Below are 20,535 nucleotides of genomic sequence, written 5' to 3' on the forward strand. Positions count from 1 at the left end.
TTTTCCTAGTAAATGTTACATTGAAAATAGCTTTTCCTGACACGCACATTGCCGTCATCATCTTGGACAGGGAGAAAGATCAACGTGCTTCAAAATCACAATAATCATTAATTTGTTACTTTAGTTTCCCAGACGTTATAGTTCACTACATATTGTTATATCACACAGGCACACAAATCTCATTGGTCACAGGAAGGAGGAAGCCAGCTCTGATTTCAGATTCTGAATTGTCCTACAACGTGTACAAGATCTAGGTAGTGGTTCTTATCTAGCCTTCACATTTTTAATTTTTCAAAATTCTCCCCTTGTAAAGCAGACCACTTTGGAGTCTGCAACACATTTTAAAGTAATGATTAAACACTAATCCACTAACGTACTGAAGTGGCACTTGAGAATTTGGCAGTATCACTTTAAATAATCTCTTAGCCTACTGATGGCTCTCTCAGTATCCTGTGTTTCCACACATAGCTGATGAATAAAATTATTTGAACTAATCTGTGCCTATACTTCATGCAGTATTTCTTGCATGAAAAACAAACAATGCAACCTGTATGCCTTAGAGTAAGGAAACTTGTATGAAACATATAGTTTTTATAAATTTTTAAATTTCAGTTTTTATAACTTTTTTTCCATCAAGTTATCTAAAAGTGTTTTTAGAAACAATCTCACTATAAATCTGAGAGTGCCATTTTGGACTCTATTACAGAAATTACTTTGGTCAATTTTGGCCAAAGCAATGCAGTTCAATGTCACACATGGAGGCAGGAAGAGGGCAGCAAATGGAGAAATGAAGTTCACCCCTACAGCATAAATGAGATATGCAACACTACTGAGGAACAAGAAGCTGTAATATTGTACAGTGTCTTATAAAATTATGTTAAATAAACACAGAAGTAATTGGATGTTGTCTTAAGTTGTTTTTGCTCATTGGCATGAATTTATGATATATTCTCTGCAAAAAATTTGACTGAATAATGTCTGTGCTTCACCCAGCTGCCTATAAGGTGAGTAGGTAAGATATCTTTTATGGCTTAAAAATTATTACGGGATCAAGATCTGCCTAGCAACTTGAGCTGAAATGTAGCTAAAACCAAAGGACTAAGCTGTCAATTCTCCCTCTTTGAGAGGGGAAAATTAAGGGGGGAAAGGGGGTGTCCTGATCCTTAAGCAGTATTTTAAACAAAAAAAGCAGCTTTCTCTAGCACTGTACTTTAAAATTTGGGTGGGTTCACTGATTTTCCATCCATTCTCAACTTTCCTAAGAGCTGTCCCTATATGCTACAGGTATTGGGTTCAAACCTGCTTTGCTTGCATCTTCTGTTATAATCACATTATGAGATGACAAATACATTCATCTGGTCATAAGGGAACGCTTAGAGAATTCAGGTTAAGAAGATGACTCAGTTGCCGTATTTAGATTAAAAATTCTTCTGAGTACCTGGCACATTAAGCTTTTCATTAAATAACAAAATGTGCCATCTCTCTTTCTTCTCCCTGTTCTCATTTTTCCATTAACAGTTTTCTGGCCCTTCTATCATTGCATACTTCCCTTCTCCCAGTCTGTTGATCTCTTTTCTCCTCTTTGCTACTCATATAGTTGCCCTTCCTCCTGTTCATCTTCAATCTTCCTATAGTCTCTGCTATGCTACTTCTACATAATACTGCCCGTCATTCACAGCCTCTCCTTTTATTCACATCGAGCCTCTTTTTATTTATGCTGTTCCTTTTCATGGAGCATATACACAGGGCTGAAAAACAGCAGCTTTCAAATTTTTTAGTACTTCCTGTAGGGAAAATCTGTACCATCACATAGGATCTAAACCCAGTCTACAGCGATGTCCATTCACCAGGTGCCCTAGAAGCAAAGGGCCACCATTTCTTTTGATTGTCCTGTAACCTACAAAGCTATACTAGCCAAGGACAGGTCCTGTAAGTGATAGGCACTACTACAGCTCCATGGTAAACAGTAGGTCTTGCTCTTCCCTGAAACTCTTCCAGACTGCTGGATGCATGTGTTGGGTCAAACTTCACAAAAAGTGTTTTCCCCCTCCTCTCTCAGTGCTAGATTTGCCTTTTAAATTATTGAAGCTACTCATCAGAGCTAGTTCTGCTGGGCAAGGCCTGGGGCTTCAGAATACAGTTATATCACAGGCATAAAGACATCTCTTTTCTGCCACAATGGAGCCATAAAATGGAACCTGAAATAAAAAGTAGAAAATCTAGAGACAGACCATTAGATTTTTCTCTTTGATTTTTCTTCCTTAGATGTAAAACCCATTAAATAGGCCAGTATGTAGGCAACCTCTTATTTAACTAGAATTGTGGCAATTGCACCCACTCCACGTGAAATGTATTGAGTAGTAATGGCTAGTTATTTCAGTGGACTCTTTTTTTAATCAAAACTACTTTCTGTTTCCAGTCAGGGGATCATGATACTCTGTGACTGGTAATCTGGAGCAGAAATAAAGCTATGAATTTGCTATGCTAACGTGCCGCCATTGATATTCCTACATTTACCATGTTTTCCATAAATTAACTAGTCCAAGAGGAAAGTGGCTGTGTGATTCTTACTTACATTTAGATATTATCATTTATGTACCAACTATAAGCCATTGTCACAGGTCCTATGTATGGACACCAATTTCTGTGCCCTTAATTGACTTTAAAATTTTAGGTAATACCTGACACAGGAATTTACATGGAAATTAGGCTATCTGAATATGACCTTATTCCCTCAACCCATTCTCTCAGCCTTTCCTCAAGGCCAAGGAATGGGATAGGTTTTAAGAATAACCCATCTACCAAGCATGTCCAAAACTATGTCTAATGCATAAAGAATGGTGAGACGGACTTCCTCCAAATTCATCTCCCATCTTCAATACAGCCACACCAGTTCTGCCTGCAAGGAAACACAATGGCTGCAGAGACATAACTTGCTGAAATTACCTTAATTATGCTTTCTCTCATCTTTCTTTGTGGATGTTGCTGATAGCAGTCATCAATGACTCTTTGAAATCCCATCCTTGGAAAAGGCACAGAGAAAGACTTCCACACTACACTTTTGGAACAAATCTGTCTTGCTAGACTCCGGGTTATAATAAATCTGAAACAATTTCTGTTCACTATGTAAAACTAGGGCAGCAGAAATATGATTGTCGGCAGTGGGACAAAATACCCTTAAACCTCTGACAATTAATGAAAACCCCTAGCTTCTTAGTGCAATCAGTGCTGCCTTCATGCAAGTTCACAAGTATCACAGTCACACTTTCCATTAGTTTCAGGGAGAACTGCTCATGTAAACAAAATGTGGTCTTGGTACACCTGAATGTAATTCTGCCCTCGCTGCTTCCTTGCTGACAGACATCGCAGCACCTGAAGTCATCTAAGCAACAGGGAGGCTTTGTTAACTCCAGGAAAACCTTGGAGTAACTGGGGTATTGGTTTGGTGGTTTGTTTATTTTTTCCACTTTTTTTTCCTTTCTTTCCCTTTTCCTTCCAGAAATCAGTGAAATTTCCAGGAATGGGCTAGAGGAACACTGATATGCTCTTCCATAAATCTTACAATAATCAGGGTAGGAAAATCACACAGTTGTGTTCTCCCCTTTCACAGCAGGAATGTGAGGAAACTACAAAATGTTGTAATATACACCAGTGTCACTGTGAGTAGAATTTGACCCACCAGACCTTTTTCTTAACTAAAAAAATCAATAAATGTCAAACAGTTATAATACAAGTAACTTTTACCAGCACAGCCTGTAATGAAATTATGCTTTAGATGTAAGGCTAATGCAAGCCGTATTTTAGCCATGTTTTGGAATTAGCAAAAGAATTAACAAAAGAATTATCCACTATCACCGTGGCATAACCAGAAATTTTATTTTTCAGTCTTCCAGATAAATTTTCAATTATTAGTGATACCCATACTCAAGAAACAACAACCATATTGAGATGGAAAGTAAAATAAAGCCAGCCAACCCAATACAATAAAAGCTGAGGCAGATTTTTAAAGGAGTTCAGCATCCATGCTAAGGGTTCTGTTCTGCTAACAGGACTCCTTAGCTCCTAGAAATGATTGGGGATAGAAGAGGAACAGGAAAAGGCTTTTGAAAGTTTAATAAGAGTGCTGGTGGGCACGCTGCACGCTAACACAGCATGTGAGCCTTCGCACTGGGCCCCTGAGAGTCTCATTTGGTGTCTCATTTTTGGTATTTATGTAATTCACCATACTCTCTGAACAATTCAGAAGGAACTTTCCTACCTGATGCCCATGCATATTTTGTGATCAGGCATGGAGAAGCAGAGATGATCTATTTCTCTGTGTTCATAGCTTCGCAACAAGAGGTTTGGGTCAGACACCCTTATTATTGTACAATGCCACATGAAACACTTCATAGGGTTACATGGGTTACTGTAGAATTAGGGGTTATAATTTGTGGCATCCAGCCCTGAGCACTGTGAGTCCTGAACTGGGTTACTGTGACCTGAGCACTCACACACAAGCAGGGGCGAGCAGTATGGACACTCATTCTCTGGCTTAGTTAATTGGGTTCCTCCAAGTAGAGCATAAGTTCATAAATCTCTACAGAGAAGACATGCTAAGTGAGGAATTCAGGAGCTGACAAACAGCTGAATGGAAGCACCCCATGAAGTAGCTAGTACATCTACGTGGAACCATATGCAAGCACAGCAGGGTAAAGCCAGTGTCATCCTCTGCCATGGGTTATATTAGCAATTATGTTGGAATTCTTTGCTCCAGAAAACCTATTAAATATCCCCATTCAAAATACATATGAGCAGACATTATGTAGAGGCACATTTTTATGATCTTAATACAGGGTGTTTTTTCAGTATGCCTTGGCATTTCATAATGCTATCTGACCCCTTTCCGGAAACAGTAAGAACGATATACAAAAATAAGGAGTTTTGCTAAAAGTACAGTCATCATGAAGGAAAGAAAATGTAAAATCCAGACATGTAATGTTTGGGGTGTTTCCTGGCCTAAACTGCAGTTCTCCTCATGTCCAATTAACCTTCATTCACAGAAAGGATGATTAAACATTGGAATGGGTTGCCCAGGGAGGTGGCAGAATCACTGTCTCTGGAGGTATTTAAGGGAAGACTGGATGTGGCACTTAGTGCCGTGGTCTGGTTGACATGGTGGTGTTCAGACATAGGATGGATTCGATGATCTCAGAAGTCTTTTCCAACCTAATTGCTTCTGTGATTCTGTGGGTGCAGAAGACAGCTAAGGAATATCTAAGAACTTGGATGCAGAAGACAGTTAATGATACTCATAAAATAAAATACTGAAATGACTATTTAATTCCTATTCTCTGGCAGAAATTATGATGTTGGTTATTGCTGGCCTTTTGTACTTCAATAAAAGTCTTTAAAATATCACCTCTGACTTGACTGATGTGCTTTTGAAGTAGTTTTTTGAATAAGAGTACCTCTACTATCAATTAACTACAGAATTCCTTTCAGATTTCTGGGTTTTGTAATAACAAGGTTTCTTTCCTAATGTTTTCTTCTCTCCTGTGGTCAGGATTTAGAAATGCTACACTGCATTTGTTCAAGGGCACAAGGTTCCTCTCAGTGATTTTACTTAAACTCCCTTATTTAAGAAAAAAACCACTGGGATTAATTAATTCTCATATGTAACTTCCAAGCTGAGAAACTGCATTTCTTCTCTCACTTCTTCTGTTAATTCTACTAGTAAGGGTTATTGTAATCTACTGATAGAGAATTTAAACAACAATTTTGTTGGTGATACACATTACAGCAGAGAACAGATCTTCTCATTGTGGCACTGGTGCTGCTGTCCTTCCATAAGTACACAACAAGGCAGACAATCTACTTAGATATTGCAACAACAGGCTTCTGACTGAGGACAGAGACTAATGAATCCTGTTCAGCATCCTGAGGTGTCCAGCCCACGTTATCTTCTCCATATACTTAATTTTTTCTTCTGAAGGAATGATCAAGGATTTCCTAGTAAATTAGCAAACTGAACTCTTCAAACTCCTTAGGCTTTTCCATAGCTGGGATTATGGAGCATTAGCTGTCTGCTGCCAGGTTAAGCTCCGTGAGCTGCTGAGGGCACCTCCTAATTGACTGTTATGTTTCTAACTAGTTGACTTAGACATAATGTTGTAGTCTAAGTCAAAGGTTTGTCTTCTGTGTAGCGAAGATTTGACACTCCCATGAATGAATATCGGAATATCAGTGTGAACAAAAATATTTGCATATTGGTTTACTTATGGCTGCGTGCTTAACCTCACCCCTGAATGCAAGTCTGCTGGACCCAATCATGCTACAGCCACTTCTGCTGCCTTCTCTGGTGGCAGAGTGGTTCAGACTCGGGGAATAGCAAACACTCACTTTGCACACAACATTGCTCTGGTTTGACAACATTACTCCTCCCTTTTTTCACACTCTGCCCCACAGCTGTGCCAGTGGAGGGGTTTGCATGGGCACTCTCTAAAACGCTCAAGGTAAAAGGAGCTGCTTTATTTTAAGTGGTGTGAACTGTGCATCTGAACTGGCTTGGCTGAGTTTGCATGTTTCAGGCTAAGGAGCAATCATGCAAGCCACTCCACTAGCAAAACCACAGGGGCAGCACTGCCAGCTGCTGGGTGCCAATGACAGTGGAAAGCAGGAATGTCTTTAAGCAGAACAGCCAGAGCCTAGAAGATGCCATCCCTCTGCAGCTGTAAAACTTCTGCCTCAGTGTCCTTAGGTGTGGGAAAGACCAACCCCAGAAAAAGCTTCTGTTAGTATCTGGGAAAAAAAAAAGTTATAGTATGTTACTTCTATCCACTTGATATAGGCTAAACTTGAAAAAAAAGCCCAACACAAAACTAGTTAGTAAATCAGCAAACTCTTTTAAGTATAGAAAGCAAAATTTTTTGTACTCAATTCTCAGATAAAGAAACAACACTTATCTGTGGTATAAGTGTACTGACTTAGGCTTTTTCCTAGCTTTTGGCACTGAAGATATCCAAACTCAAAAAACCTTCGAATTTCAAGAGCTAAATCTAATCCCAGATGTTGTTTCTGTGCTGGCAAAAGTTTTCAGCAAAGATTTACTTCAGAGAAAACGCCATTACTAGTACTTAATCTGTGTGTCTATGTAGAATTTACAGGCTAAAGCATCAAGAAAATGACATATCTTAAAATCCAGTGGTGGTTTGATGGGCACTTTTCTCTGGCCTAACTGAACTGAGGCTCCCTTCCCTATGATGCATGTTCAGTTACACTGGAACAATGATTTGGAGGCTATACTGCAAACCAGATGAGCACATTGCCCTGCTTTATAAGAGACTTTGCGAAAAAGAGAAAGGAGATGGGTAATCTTCCAAGGTTGCTAGCCCAGTTCAGTGTTCAGTCCTACAAAAAACTATGCCAGCACAATGGGAAGGAAAGGGGCAGAAATAGGTGGAAGGTTGTGGACAGGAGTGGGAGATGCTTCAATTTTTCCACCAAAAATCATGCACTTAGAAATCTAAAATGGTGTCAGGCATGAGTTCTGCGCCCCACTCGGAATTGTCAATTAGCATGTATTAATTTATATTAATACTAAGATACACATAAATTAAATAATGTTCAGGCAAATATTAAACATGCTAACGAAATAATATTAGAAACCTTGATTTAATAGTTCTTTAAAACTGTAATCAAGTAAAACTGAAATTCAGGTATTTATAATGTATTTGTATTTTAACACTTTTAAAGAACTTCACCTAAAAATACAGTATGCATTCTTATGCAGGAAAACAGTCACTTGCCATTCAATGTGATTCCTCTATTGCGTTTGGAAGGAACTGTGGGATGGCATCATGGATATATGCTTTCATTCTAATAGACACACAATAAAGCTTTCAGAATATTTAAAAAAAAAAAAACTCCATAGGAAAGCAAAAAATACCTGAAAATCATCTGCTTGCTACAACCTGCCTCTGACCCCAGACACAATCATTAGCACAGAAACTTCACTTATCTTACAGATATGGAATATGGACTTCGAGTGATGGCTACCAAAGCACACATATTAAATGTAGATAGAGTATTCAAGCAGCAAAGACTCTCAGCTACTAAACTGCTCAGGGTTACTCATGCAAGACCTCATCATTTTTTGCAAATGCACAAACATGCAGTGACAGCCAAAAGCCGTGTTAATCTAATATTGAATTAAAGGCAGTTCTCCCTTCTGGACTTCACATCGGGGGGTAAGGCTGACCCCTTCCCTCCACCCCCCAGGGTGACTCATTGTCATGAGAAACTGCATTCTAAAGGACAGTTGGTCTCATCACCAATGTAAACCTGCCACAGGAGCAGCAATCATGACTACAACTCTTTATATATGGTGGTTTAAAAACAACAAGTCTGACCTAAGGGAGCTACACACTTGAAACTTGCCTGCTTCTCCTAGCTATTCTGGTCCACACCAGAAAAAATGATGCCCCTACCCTAGAAACCCACCTCTCTCATCTGACAGGTGTTTAAAATTAGAAATAGCAGTTTGAAATCAAGAAAAATCTGTTTGTAGAGAAAAGAAAAGAGTCACACACAAATGGTTTTGAAACATTGAATTGTGAATGAATATAAGAAAACTATGAATTGTGATTAAAGTTGCACCTCTTTTTATATTCCAAGCAAAACAAAAATTAGCTGAGTGGCTGTATTTAATTCTTTAAGCAAAGCTTTAGGACTGGATCTTCATGTCTCAGCCTTAATCAAAGAAAAATTAAATTCTTCAAGGGTTAAAGCTAAATGAAATTGCTGTTACACCACAGAACTACATATATGGCTTGACTTTTAAAAGAAGCGATTGGAACTACAGATTCAACAGACTGACATACTGTCTTTTATCATTTGCTGGGCAGTGTTGCAGAACAGTGCAGAAAATTGCGTGTGTTCCAGTCAGCTGCAGAGGAGTGGTTGTACATATTTTATATACTAATAAGACATTTGGATAAATATTTTAAAAACAGAAGCAGTAACTGAAATAGTACCAGGCACTAATATATATGTGAGTATACATTGTAGGTTTTGTTTTATCAAATAACAGTTAAACAAGCAAGTTTTGTAATTTTTCTTTTTGTTCCTAAGTATTTAATGACAAGCACAGCTCCAGAAAATCTCTCTTATCCTTCTGGATTCCGATTTCTCATGCAGAAAGAGTGTATTGACATTTTAATATTAAATACTTTACTCACAACACTTTCATTCAGACTCACAGACTAGTTTTCCTCCTTCATAAAAAGGTATTTTTGGATACATAGCTGAAGAGCCAATCCACAAAGCTGACTTCCAAATGCAGCAGCTGAGCACAACACATAGTACTGAGTTATCCCTCTCGATACACTCAGAGGAACGCATGGGTAACACCCGGCACCTCGTTCTGAGCATAACGGGAAATGCCATCCACAAAACAAGGCTGGAAAAACTTTTTTCCTGATTGGCTGCTCGTCCCAAACTACCTGGCAGAGGTTTGAAATATGCAATGCAGGGAAGTGATATTCTGTGGCATTCATTCGATTTACCTGCACTACACTCCAGGGAGCCATGCTATTAAACAACAGCTCCAGTGGGTCAATAAAGTTAACTTAATTAAATTGCTTTCCCTCCTACTCTTCCAACTAGCAAGATTTAGGGCACAGGGACACAGCACTGCTTGTAAATAAAAGGATGATTTAGCTAATCATTTGCTGAAGAAAGACATATTTTTGTCAATAATTCTATGCACAAAGCAGAGAGCTAGTTTAAATTAAAGAAACCATGTAGGATAAGGGAAAGACAGTGCCTGCTATTGAAGGGCTATGAATATTTTTCAAGCAGTGTCAATTAAATCCACTATTTAAAAGTTAAATCTCAGTGCTCTTTGCTCCATAAGACTGAAATTACAATTGCTTAAGTGTAATGTTATAAAACATACTATCATTATTGCAAGCATAATGAATATACATTCCTAATTTGCTGGAGACTGATCTGGTCCCTTTCTGGTCATTTCGATATGTACACTCTCACTGCCTTATGAGAGTCATGTTTTAGGAGCCTCTAGTCTGTCCTTTTCTATGGCAGTGCACGGAAAACATCACCAATAATTAAGTGTAAAAAACATTACAGTTAAGGCAAAGTTTATAGATCATTTTCAACCTTATCATACTTTCAAATCCTCACTCTGAAACCTCTAAATCCTCTTTGTCTGTGTGAGGTTAGGTGTTTTGAAAGGCTACAATTAAACAGATATAGCTGTTTTGCAAAACAGTATTTAGCTATTCTTATTTCTTTTTCCCGAGAAACTGCTACTTGCTCACTCAGAATACAGACCTGCATTTTGGCTGAAGTGTCCCCCATGGTACGTGTGCACCCTCTGCTCTGTCGCTTGAGTGTTTCCAGCTTTGCCCCAAATCTCCCTTTGCAGATGCTGAGTAAAAGCATGCCAAGCACTGGCAGCTAGACTCCCTAAAGATTTCTTCTGCGCTGTTTATATCCTGTTCCCTCTGAGCCTTTACCTGCAAGTAATGAGTATTTTTTGTTTCTTTTCTTCAAATGTCTTTTCTGTTTCCTGTGAATAGCAAGATCTTGGAGCTGGTCTGAGCTCTTATATGCAAGTGAAGAGAGAGGGATGCTTGTAAAGGCACATAGATACAGTTTAATCTAGGAAGTATGAAAATACAAGCAGAAAAAGGTCCCTTTATGCCCTCACAACCATTTCTTTCAGTACAGGCCATCTCTCCATAAACCTGCCACGTGGTCTGAGGCTGTCCTTTCCTTTAAAGCTCAAATCCTCCTCCAGTGTTGGGCTTGTTGCTCTTTGTTCTACTCTGACTCAAACCATCCAGTGCAACCAAAGGTCCCTGATCACAAACCAGCAAAATCACCAAGTTTAGTAGCCTTATGACAGAGTCCTGTCTGCATTTCATACTGGTTATTTAGTCTCTCATTTCTTCACAGCACAAGCTGGAACAGTAACAGCCTTCCTGCATATCCTTTCCCAATATCACAGAAAGCAGCCCAGGCAGAGGATTATTCACATGGATTTGAATGTCACTCCATAAGAACTCCAGCTGAATACCACAAGACAAAACTGAAATGAAACATATTATTTACTGTGATTAGAAGTGTCAGAATTTGGTTGGAATGAACAGCCCTTCAACTGCTTCCTATTGGAGGATGTGTTACTTCATCAATGCCTTGTCAAAGTCAGGAGTCTACAAAGAAAAGTGTGTATTCAAATACAAATGTTAAATGCATAGATTGAGAAATTTAATATAAAACTAAAAATTTCCTATCTAGGGAACATTCTGTCAAAGAGGGTGAATTAATTTAAATTAATGGCACAATGCAGTGGAAAGGTGGTCAGGATGCTGGGTGCTGTAGAGTGAGAGCCAGTATGACTGGTGGGATTGCCCATCCCTCTCTTCCCACAATTTCTGCAGCACCCAGGGGTGACACACTTGACCTCCAGGAGGGGAGGGTGATACTCAGTGCACCTTACCACCAGTAAATCTCAGCCTCAGAGAAAGGAAGCTCTATTCACAGCATCCAGAAGTGACAGGAAGGGGAGGGAGATCTCTCTTGTAGGACAGCAGTGACCTTTTGGCTAGGACTGAATACACTGAATAAGAACCTTCTGGAAGTAGAAATATGAAGGAAAGGGAAGTTTTTATTTAAAACAAATTGCATTGAAATGGAAATATTTTTCCTTTTTTTTTTAAAACCAGTTTAACTCCATATGGCATCATAAAATAATTCAATGTTATTGCCATTATATTCACATATTTTCTTTTCCTTTTTTTCCCCTCTATTCCCCAAGTCCGATGAAACTGAAAGGCCAGAATACAGACACTCTGCACTTCTATTGCAATATATGCATCTCAGTGAATAGTAAGAACACTGCAACCATTAGCCCCCCCAAAAAAAATAAATTAGGAAGGCAGTTTTCTTAGGATAATTAAATGGCTTAGTTCCTTCTTAATGACCTGTATTTACTGTATTTCTGGCTTTTTGCTCATTTCCACTCTGACAAGACAGGCGAAGAATATGTCTGTATCTGCCTAATAAACATTATCTTCTAACTGGTTATTACTACTACAGTACAAAAATACTATCCATGTTGAGCTACATAAGAATGTATTTAAGCCAAACTGTTCTTAAGCTGGACTGAGTCTGCCCTGTCATATCAGAACGGGAGAATCATAGTTTGGAAGTGACACTCCTCCTTAAAAAGACACTAAACACTCGCTCTCTGCCCCAAATTCTTTGGGCTGTCAGGAATTTGCAGCCCTTTGCCAGAGCCCCAGGAGGAGCTGCTGTAGGCAGGGTGTCACAGACATAAACCATAGCCCCAGGGATCCCAGCTGCAGCGACATCAATTTCTTCTATTTTTAATGTTGTGGATGATGCAGCACTGTTCTTCAACCAAAGGGCTGAGACAGGCACACTGACCCTGTAGACCCTCTCAGCAGAGACTCCCGTGCTCACTGGGAGGGCTGCCATGGGGCATCCCTGATTTGTGCCTACTGGAGGAGGCTGGGGGAATCCAAATCTGTAAGGCTCAGCTCCCTCTGCCTGCTGGGGAGCAGGAGCAGAGCAGCAGGGGCAGCAGCCTGCCTGTGCACTGTGAGGAGCAGAGACCACTTTCTTCACTTACAGAAATGAGTACTGAAGTTCACATTGATACTGCCTACCTTTAGGCACTTAACCAAAGCTCCTGATTCGGGAGAACAGTTGCCTTTGGCCAACAACAGAGAGAAACAGGCATGTTGCAAGGCTCACTGAGATCTTAAATGGACCATGATCCCTCAAGGTCTTGCCCTCCCATCACTCCTTCTCTATGTTAACTGGAAGAGTCTGAGATGAAGGTACCACTAAACTTGGGATCCACTGTCAGATGCCAGAAGTTAGACAGACGTGTGTTCATGGGATCTTTGAGGAATGAGAATCTGTGAGCATGAGAGCAGTGACTACAGCACCCAACACCTCAACAGGACCTGCCCACTTACCTCCTCCTCCTGTAACCCTGAGCACCCCTGCAGAGGTCCCCTCAAAGGGGACCCTTGTGTGCGTAACTGCAGCTCAGGCTGCTTGATCCCTTTCACCCAGGTACTACTTGACCACAGCAGAAATGCACTCCTGGATCACGCCTGGGGCCACAGACACTGGGAGTGAAGGAAGAGCTATGAAGAGCTTCCCACTGCTGCAGGGGGTGAAGGTGTTGCCTGTGGGTTCAGCATCAGGGGGCAAAGACAGACAATGCCTGCTCTGGCACAAAGTCTTGAGGGGAAAGGTAGTCCCTGAATATCGTTTGAACACATCAACTGCAGTGAATTTTTGTGTCCAGTGCCACTGGTATTTCTTGCCTGATTAGAGGCTCCCTAAAATTGAATTCCTCATTCAGATATTCCCTCTGCTGCCTTTCAAACCAGGCGACTGTGACCCTTCATATTCACTCTTGCATTCACCTGCAAAACTCTGAATTAGCAAAGACAAGTGTCACAGGTGCTCAACATCTCCCACGGCCGAGATTTTTATTTGTTATACCTGTCAGTCAATGACTGCTCTATCTCACTGTGGACAGGCGTATTCCATCCTGCTGATGTCAAAAGCATATCCATCCACTCAGCAATGCTCTATGCCAAGCAATTGCCACTCCGTGGGGAAAGCACGATTTGTCTACATAATTGCACTTGTTTCTGGACAATTGTTGGGTCAGAGGATAACATTTTTTACTTATAGTCGTTCCACATTCATCTGAATTTTCCTGTGCCTTTTCCTACAACAAAGATTTCAATGCTACTTGGCTTCATACTACAGAAAGGGTACTAGAAACCTGCGAAAAAATACCTGAAAGTAAATCCATTACACTCAGTTGAACAGAATTTTACATTAAGGAGCTGGAGTAGTGCCAAAGATTCAAGGTGCGTTTCTAGGAAAAAAGAAAGTCCACATACATAGCTTATTTTTTCCTCATGTTATGTAACTACCAACCAGAATTCAAATATACTTGCCTGGATGTTATCTTGTCTTTAAAAACTTAAAAAAAAAATATATGTTCCCTTTACATCTTAATGTCCATACAATCCGATTCTGAAATTCCCTAAATGAGAAATAATGTTTGTTTTCTTTATGATAAGAATTCTTTTTATTTCCATAAGATAATGCATTTAGTATTTTGCCTTTTTGTTATGCTTATTAAATAAACAAATCAACATCTAAGTTTAACACAGTTGTTGCCTCAGGCAAGCCACTATTTTACTTCCTTAACACCTCAAGGGTTTCCAAATAGCCATGTGAAGTAGAGCTGCTTGATTCATTTTTCATTGTCTTGCCGGCAGCCTGTACAGAAAGTCATGCATCATTTTTTGATACAAGAATGGGTTTTGCTCAAACTATTTTTCTTTTTCTTTTAACCAGGTGCATTTTTTTTTTCAAATTAAATATGTATTTTTATTTTAAATTATCTTTTTATTTAAAATAGGATCATTTAAAATTAAACATGGAATTTTAACAATATACTGCCAAACTTCTTAAGTTCAGTAACTTGATTTGCATTAAGTATCATGCAGCATTCACTTATTATGTATCTGTTGATAGAGATTTGCTGACCATCAAACCACTGAGCTGGGAGAGTTTAAATGACTGGAGAAAACAGCCTCTGACAGAAGTGTTTAGTCCAAGTTTGATATCTGTAGCTTCCTCTGCAGGTTCAGAGAAGGTATTTTCTTCACTTTATTCAGGTTAGCTTTATGCAATATCTAGTTCATTCAAAGTTATCTCTTGAGAGCTGATAAAGGCAGAAAATCTTACTTTCTACTGTAGGTAAAAACTCCATGGCATAGACTGAAATCTGCTAATTCTAAAATCTTGCAGGGCACAGTAAAGAAAGAAACACATAGTTCTGTTTACTCAGTAGAACGAATAGCTAATTTGACTAATAAACCACTTTAATATAAGTAAGAAATAAATATGAAGTAAATGTGAAATGTCATCCATTGGTTTCTAAGATAAGAAGTAAATATCAAGGGTCTGAATAAATATATCAGGAAATTTTATGTAATTCTTTAAATGTGACAATATATCTCCACCTTTACCAACAGAAGTACCTAATGTAAACAAAGTAGCAGCCAAAATAATCTGCTGTATGACTTTCTCACAACAGTGGAACGGGATTGATTATAGTGATCAAGGATTTTTCACCCATCACCATTTTGATCATGGGAATTATGCTGCCAGTCAACAATATTATAAGCAGGGAGAATATGATGTAAAAGGATATTATCCACTCTTTTTTGGGTAATAATGTACTTCCCAATCTAGATTATCAAACAAGTGAGATCAGCCACCATATTATTTACTGCTACACTGTAAAATCAAAATACTTGAATGATATCAACCGAGAGGAACAAACCCTTTTCCAGAAAGCTAATTACAAAGTAAACGCACAAAAGAAAGACAGAGTGATGATTTCTTCTGACCTTTTGTGTTTTTTTTTATTTTCAACACGCTTTCCTAAAGCAGGGCATCAAAACACAGCCTACTAGCATCAGACTCACCAACATCAGACTCACAACCAAAGCAACAACCCTCATTCTATGTTACTAATTTTCTTGCTCAAGTTGCTTACCTGCCGTGTTTCCTGAAATATTTCCCTCAAAGATTAGGACCCCCTAGAATACAGTTCCTCTTACTCTCAATGAAACAAATATTCTTCAGCCTTAACTCAGTATGTTGTTATACATATATGGACTGAGGTTACCAAGCAACCCAAGTTGTTTGATAGAGCAAGTGGTCTAGACTGTTAGTATTCTTTGCAAATTTTATTGACAATGATATTCTGTCAGCTTCCAGGTTGTCTGAAAAATACTGAAAACATCTAATTGTGAATGTCATTAAAACCTTCTGCAAAAACTCTCCCTCAGTTACGACTTCTCTTGCCTGGTGTTTTCTGTGATGTGCTCATTTAACATGTCTCCATTGATATTGTGTAGGGTCAATGTTATAATATTGAATAGATGGAAGTAAACTCTAATAAATACTTTGCTGGGAATACTGTAGAGCTAAGGTACCTGAAAGGTACTGTGGTCAGAGGTGAGGGATTTGTGTTCCAATATTACTTAGTAGAAGAGGAGATTGACCCTCTGACTATTACAATGCTATAATACAAAATAAAAGATTTGACCATCACTACTTCTACATATGCTGTACATCTGCCTATCCTTCTCTTTTCTGTTTTGTAGCATCTTCCTCAAAACACAACGTTGCTAATGAAAATGAGTTAATCTGTCTAAATAGAAAGGGATCCTTTTCTTTGAAATGTGTCCCCTCTCCCACTTCATCCATCTCAAAGTGAAACCCTCCCTTTTCTCCACTCAGATTGACTTATTTATTATTTATTTCCTGGGTTGATGAACTCATAAATCAGTTTCATGCAGAGTCCTGACATGCTTAACACCACAGAGATTCAGTAATTCAATTATTAGGCTTGAATTCATTGTGTCAAACAGTCTCAACTTCCTTACGGTCTGCTTTTCATGGTAAACAGGACAAAGCTTCGAAACTGTGTCTTAGAGACAAATCCAAGAAGAATTGAAGCTCTCGGCTCTAGCCTGTCTGTCCTCCTAGTAAAATCCAAGTGAATGGTCAATTAGGTAGATATAGAAGGTTGTATTGTTATGCATATCTCTGACATGTTATGGTCCCGATAGGAAAGTGAACCACACAGAAGGGCAGACAGGTAGATCACTTAGTAACAAGTGATATATTCAGTATATCTGCTTTCTGAGGAGAGAGAAATCGAAATCATGACCCTGTGATCCTTTCAGAACCCAAATAAGACTCAAAACTTTGACTATGGGCTTATAGCAAAAAACACCTGAAAAGCAACCAAGCAAGCAACAGGAAAGAAGGAAACTGTTTTTGCACTGGTAAAAATAACAGAAACAGAGAAAAATTTTACAATTCCTTCCATAGAATGTGAAATTTCAGGTGCTCAATATTTTTATTCCTGTGAGCAGTTATTAAATAGTGCATATTTTTTACATCGCTTTTTTCTACTTTTATAACAAATAGTACATCAGAAGTCTTTTGTTTTGGAGACTACTAGTAGCTAGACCTGCTTAAGTATGATATACAGGGTTATGAAATATTATCTTCTTCTTTATCTCAGAAATATGCAGTGGCAAAAAAAGACAATGTCCTAAAATTTCAATACCTATCATCCAGAGGGTAATCAAATATGATTACCAAAGCTGAATCAACCTGTAACCAGGCAATGCATTTCATAAAATCTGTTAGCTTCGTAGAAGAGGAATACATTCCAACAAGAAGCAAATAACATAATATTTAATGTAGCTGTATGAAACTGCAAAAAAAGATGCGGTGTAGTAGTGATATGAGAATCTTCATTGCTATTTTGGAGGAGCAGTCTCTGGATATATAAGATCCCTCACTTAAGAAGTTAGGATGAGTGGACTCCATTGTTTAGAAATAGTTTTGTGTTTTAAAATGTAGTTTCTTATAAAAGTTAAACTTTATGAACAGTTTAGTAAGTTTTTAGTAAGTTCTGAAACTGTCCTTAAACAGATCTTGAACAGAAAGGAGCTTTCTTTTCTGTTCTTCTTAGTAAGGATCCTCTTTCCCCCGCTTCCAATACAAGGTTTTTTTCCTCTCCACTTTTCCCTATCCTACCAGTCCTTCTAGTACTCTTTCCTCTAACTGTAGAGGCTATCCTCAGACACTGTTATCTGCAGCAGTTTCCAAATTCTTCCATCTTCCTTTCCCTAAGTCCAGTAAGGACTTCCAGATCGTTAAATAAATTTATTTTTTTCCTGCAGAAAAGAGGTTTTTAGCAGGCAAATCCCCAAAACATCCAGAAATATGACTATAGTCCCATTGACATTACAAGTTGAAATAATTAGATGAGTCAGTGCTTTATCTGAATTATATCTGTAATACTGATAGGTTTCATTCTAACTGGGAAAGTTTAAGGGCAGTTCCATACTGTACAATTTGCAATCATATTTACTTGGTCCAGAAAATGAATATGGTAGTCTGTATAATAAATTCAAGGATAAAATACAAGTCAGGAATACCAGGGAGAAAACAAAACTGAGAATGAAAAACTTACTTGTCAGAAGACCAGTGATATTTTAAAAAATGCTGTCGTTGGTCAGTTTTTGTAGTCACTCTGAGGTCTCAAGATATCTAAGAGTGTTGAATATGTTCTGAAAAGAAGAAAAATCAAGGATTTAGTAATTTCATCTTGTATGAAATGCTAAAATAAAACCTGTCCAAAATAGATTATTTTTCCATATTATGAGGTTATTAATTCATAGAATATGTTTTGATTTCAGCACTGAATCTGTAGTGACTTTATGAGCTTCCAGAAGTTGAACTGCTCAGATCAAACTTCCTGCAGCGCACAGGGAATTAGAACAATGAGAAGAATAATTATTTAATTTATCCCCTTGCATACCTACATTCCCAAGCTCTTCCAGCTGAGAGAGAAAATGAAAGAGGTCTTCTTGCTCCGTTCTGTTTTAATAAACCAATATATGGGAGTAAATGACTTTCCAAAGCAAGCAGATAAAATCATGTCCCTAAATGTCTTTCAAACAATTGACTAGTGTTCCTTGTCTATCTTCTGGACTAGTTCATCTATTTGGCCTCCTGATTCATAATCTAGTAGATGCAGATGTCCCTTTGTACTCACAATGCTATTCTGCATTGAAGTCTAGCTTTGTAATTTCCAGTTGTCCTTAAAAGACAGGGCAGTTTGAATCAAGGAATCATCTCAGCTTTCCGAAGCAAAATGAAAGACTGGGAGCTGACCAGTGCTTCAATCTGTGCAGATTGAGGAGGGAAGAGGTAGAGGAGTTAGAAATTAAAGAGTGGAGTTGAGCCTGGGAAAAAGAAGGGTTAGAGGGAAAAAGAAGGGTTAGAGGAAAAGTGGTTTTAGTGTTGTCTTTGTTTCTCACTTTCCTAATTTATTTTTAATTGGCAAAAATTAAATTAATTTCCCCCAAACTGAGTCTGGATTTTCTTACTCAAGATGTTAATCAGTGAGTTATTTCCTTGTCTTTATTTCAATCCATAAGATTTTCTATCATATTTTCTCCCCGTGTTCTGCTGAGAAGAGGAAGTGAGAGACTAGATGGGTGAGTGCCTGGCTGCTGGCCAAGGTCAGCCCACCACAGCTATAAAATAATGTTTCCATCGCAGATCTTTCCAAGATACCCAGGACTGAGACTGGAATGGAAAACAAATCCATACAAATAAAACTCTGTCTATAACATATAGGAATAAACAGAATTAGTAAGGAACAGAACTGTTTCTCAGAGAAAACTACATTAACAGGAAAAATTCATAGACCTCTAGCTTCTGTAATGCAGTCACAAATTTGAAAACAAGAGCTTACATTAACAAGGATCAAGTCAAATGACTCATACTCGATGAAAGGAGAGTGCTGAAAACATAATTTGAAAAAGAGCTCTACTTGTGATATGATACTGAGGTCTCTTTGGCCTGTTAAGGAATTTTTGACAGTGATCAATGAAATATAACATAGTAAGTGTTTAAAGATGAAACTGATCAGCTTGCAGTAATATATTTATTCTGCCAACACTTATTTTAGAAACAATTATTTAAAGTTCTTTCACAGTTGTTTTAACAGTCTTGAAGTGATTTATTTAATTCCAGATTACATTAAACTCCAGAACTCCATTTTAGCTATTGTGATACTAATCTTACATTTCAACTATGAAAAAGATTGAAGTGCTGTGCATCTCTACCTGATATTGCAGGCTATGGGATGAAATCTCCATCACATTAGTACTGCAAAGGGTTATGCATTTGTTTGGATTCCATTGGTTTTGATCAGGATATGCCTTACAAAATAAGTGGCAAAATTAGCAACACTCCCTCTAAATCTCATTGAATGAATTCTTTCCTGAATGAGTTTCTTGTTAGAATTCATATTCTGTTAAAATAATCAACAACTGACTGAAAATATGAGATCCATGGCAAACATTCACACTGCCTCACATACTTGTGAGAAACTTCTGGTATAATAAAACCTAGAAAAATAAAAATTGCTAGTAGCACTGAGCAACTATTAAATTCTCTCAACAATCTCCTGTTTACAGCCTAAAAACTCTTGTAATTTAGCTGTATTTTCAAGGTTAAATAACTAAGGTCCCATATTTGTACAGTGGGAAATTTGTAAACACACAGCGAAATTAACTGTTAGTTGGGAAAGAGAACTTGGAAATAGCCTTACGAAAATGTCACCTAAATCCTCATCAACTGTCAAAAATTAAAATGGTATATTAGGAAATATTAGGAATAGAATAGAAAACAGCAGAAGGAACATGATAACACTGCCATAAAAATCCATTACCCACCTAACATTTTAAATATTGAATATGGTTCCAGTCATCTCAAAAATGACAGGATAGCAATAGAAGGATAAAGAAAAGGGTGACAGGATGATCAAAGGTATGTAATGGGTTCTGTACTAGGAAAGGAAAA

The 20,535-nt window shown here is 38.2% G+C and overlaps 1 protein-coding gene across 17 annotated transcripts in view; it reads right to left on the reverse strand.

Moving 5' to 3' along the window:
- Nucleotides 1-20,535, reverse strand: part of LOC113947352 (poly(rC)-binding protein 3-like) — a 462,347-nt gene that overhangs the window by 159,176 nt on the left and 282,636 nt on the right. For all 17 annotated transcript variants that reach the window (XM_027643823.1, XM_027643822.1, XM_027643818.1 and 14 more), the window contains one exon: nucleotides 18,134-18,230. The gene's annotated coding sequence lies outside the window, so the exon portion shown is untranslated. The remainder of the gene's footprint in view (nucleotides 1-18,133; nucleotides 18,231-20,535) is intronic.

This window comes from Corapipo altera, unplaced genomic scaffold, assembly GCF_003945725.1.
Source record: "Corapipo altera isolate COAL_440 unplaced genomic scaffold, ASM394572v1 24b, whole genome shotgun sequence".
NCBI classification, from domain to species: domain Eukaryota; kingdom Metazoa; phylum Chordata; class Aves; order Passeriformes; family Pipridae; genus Corapipo; species Corapipo altera.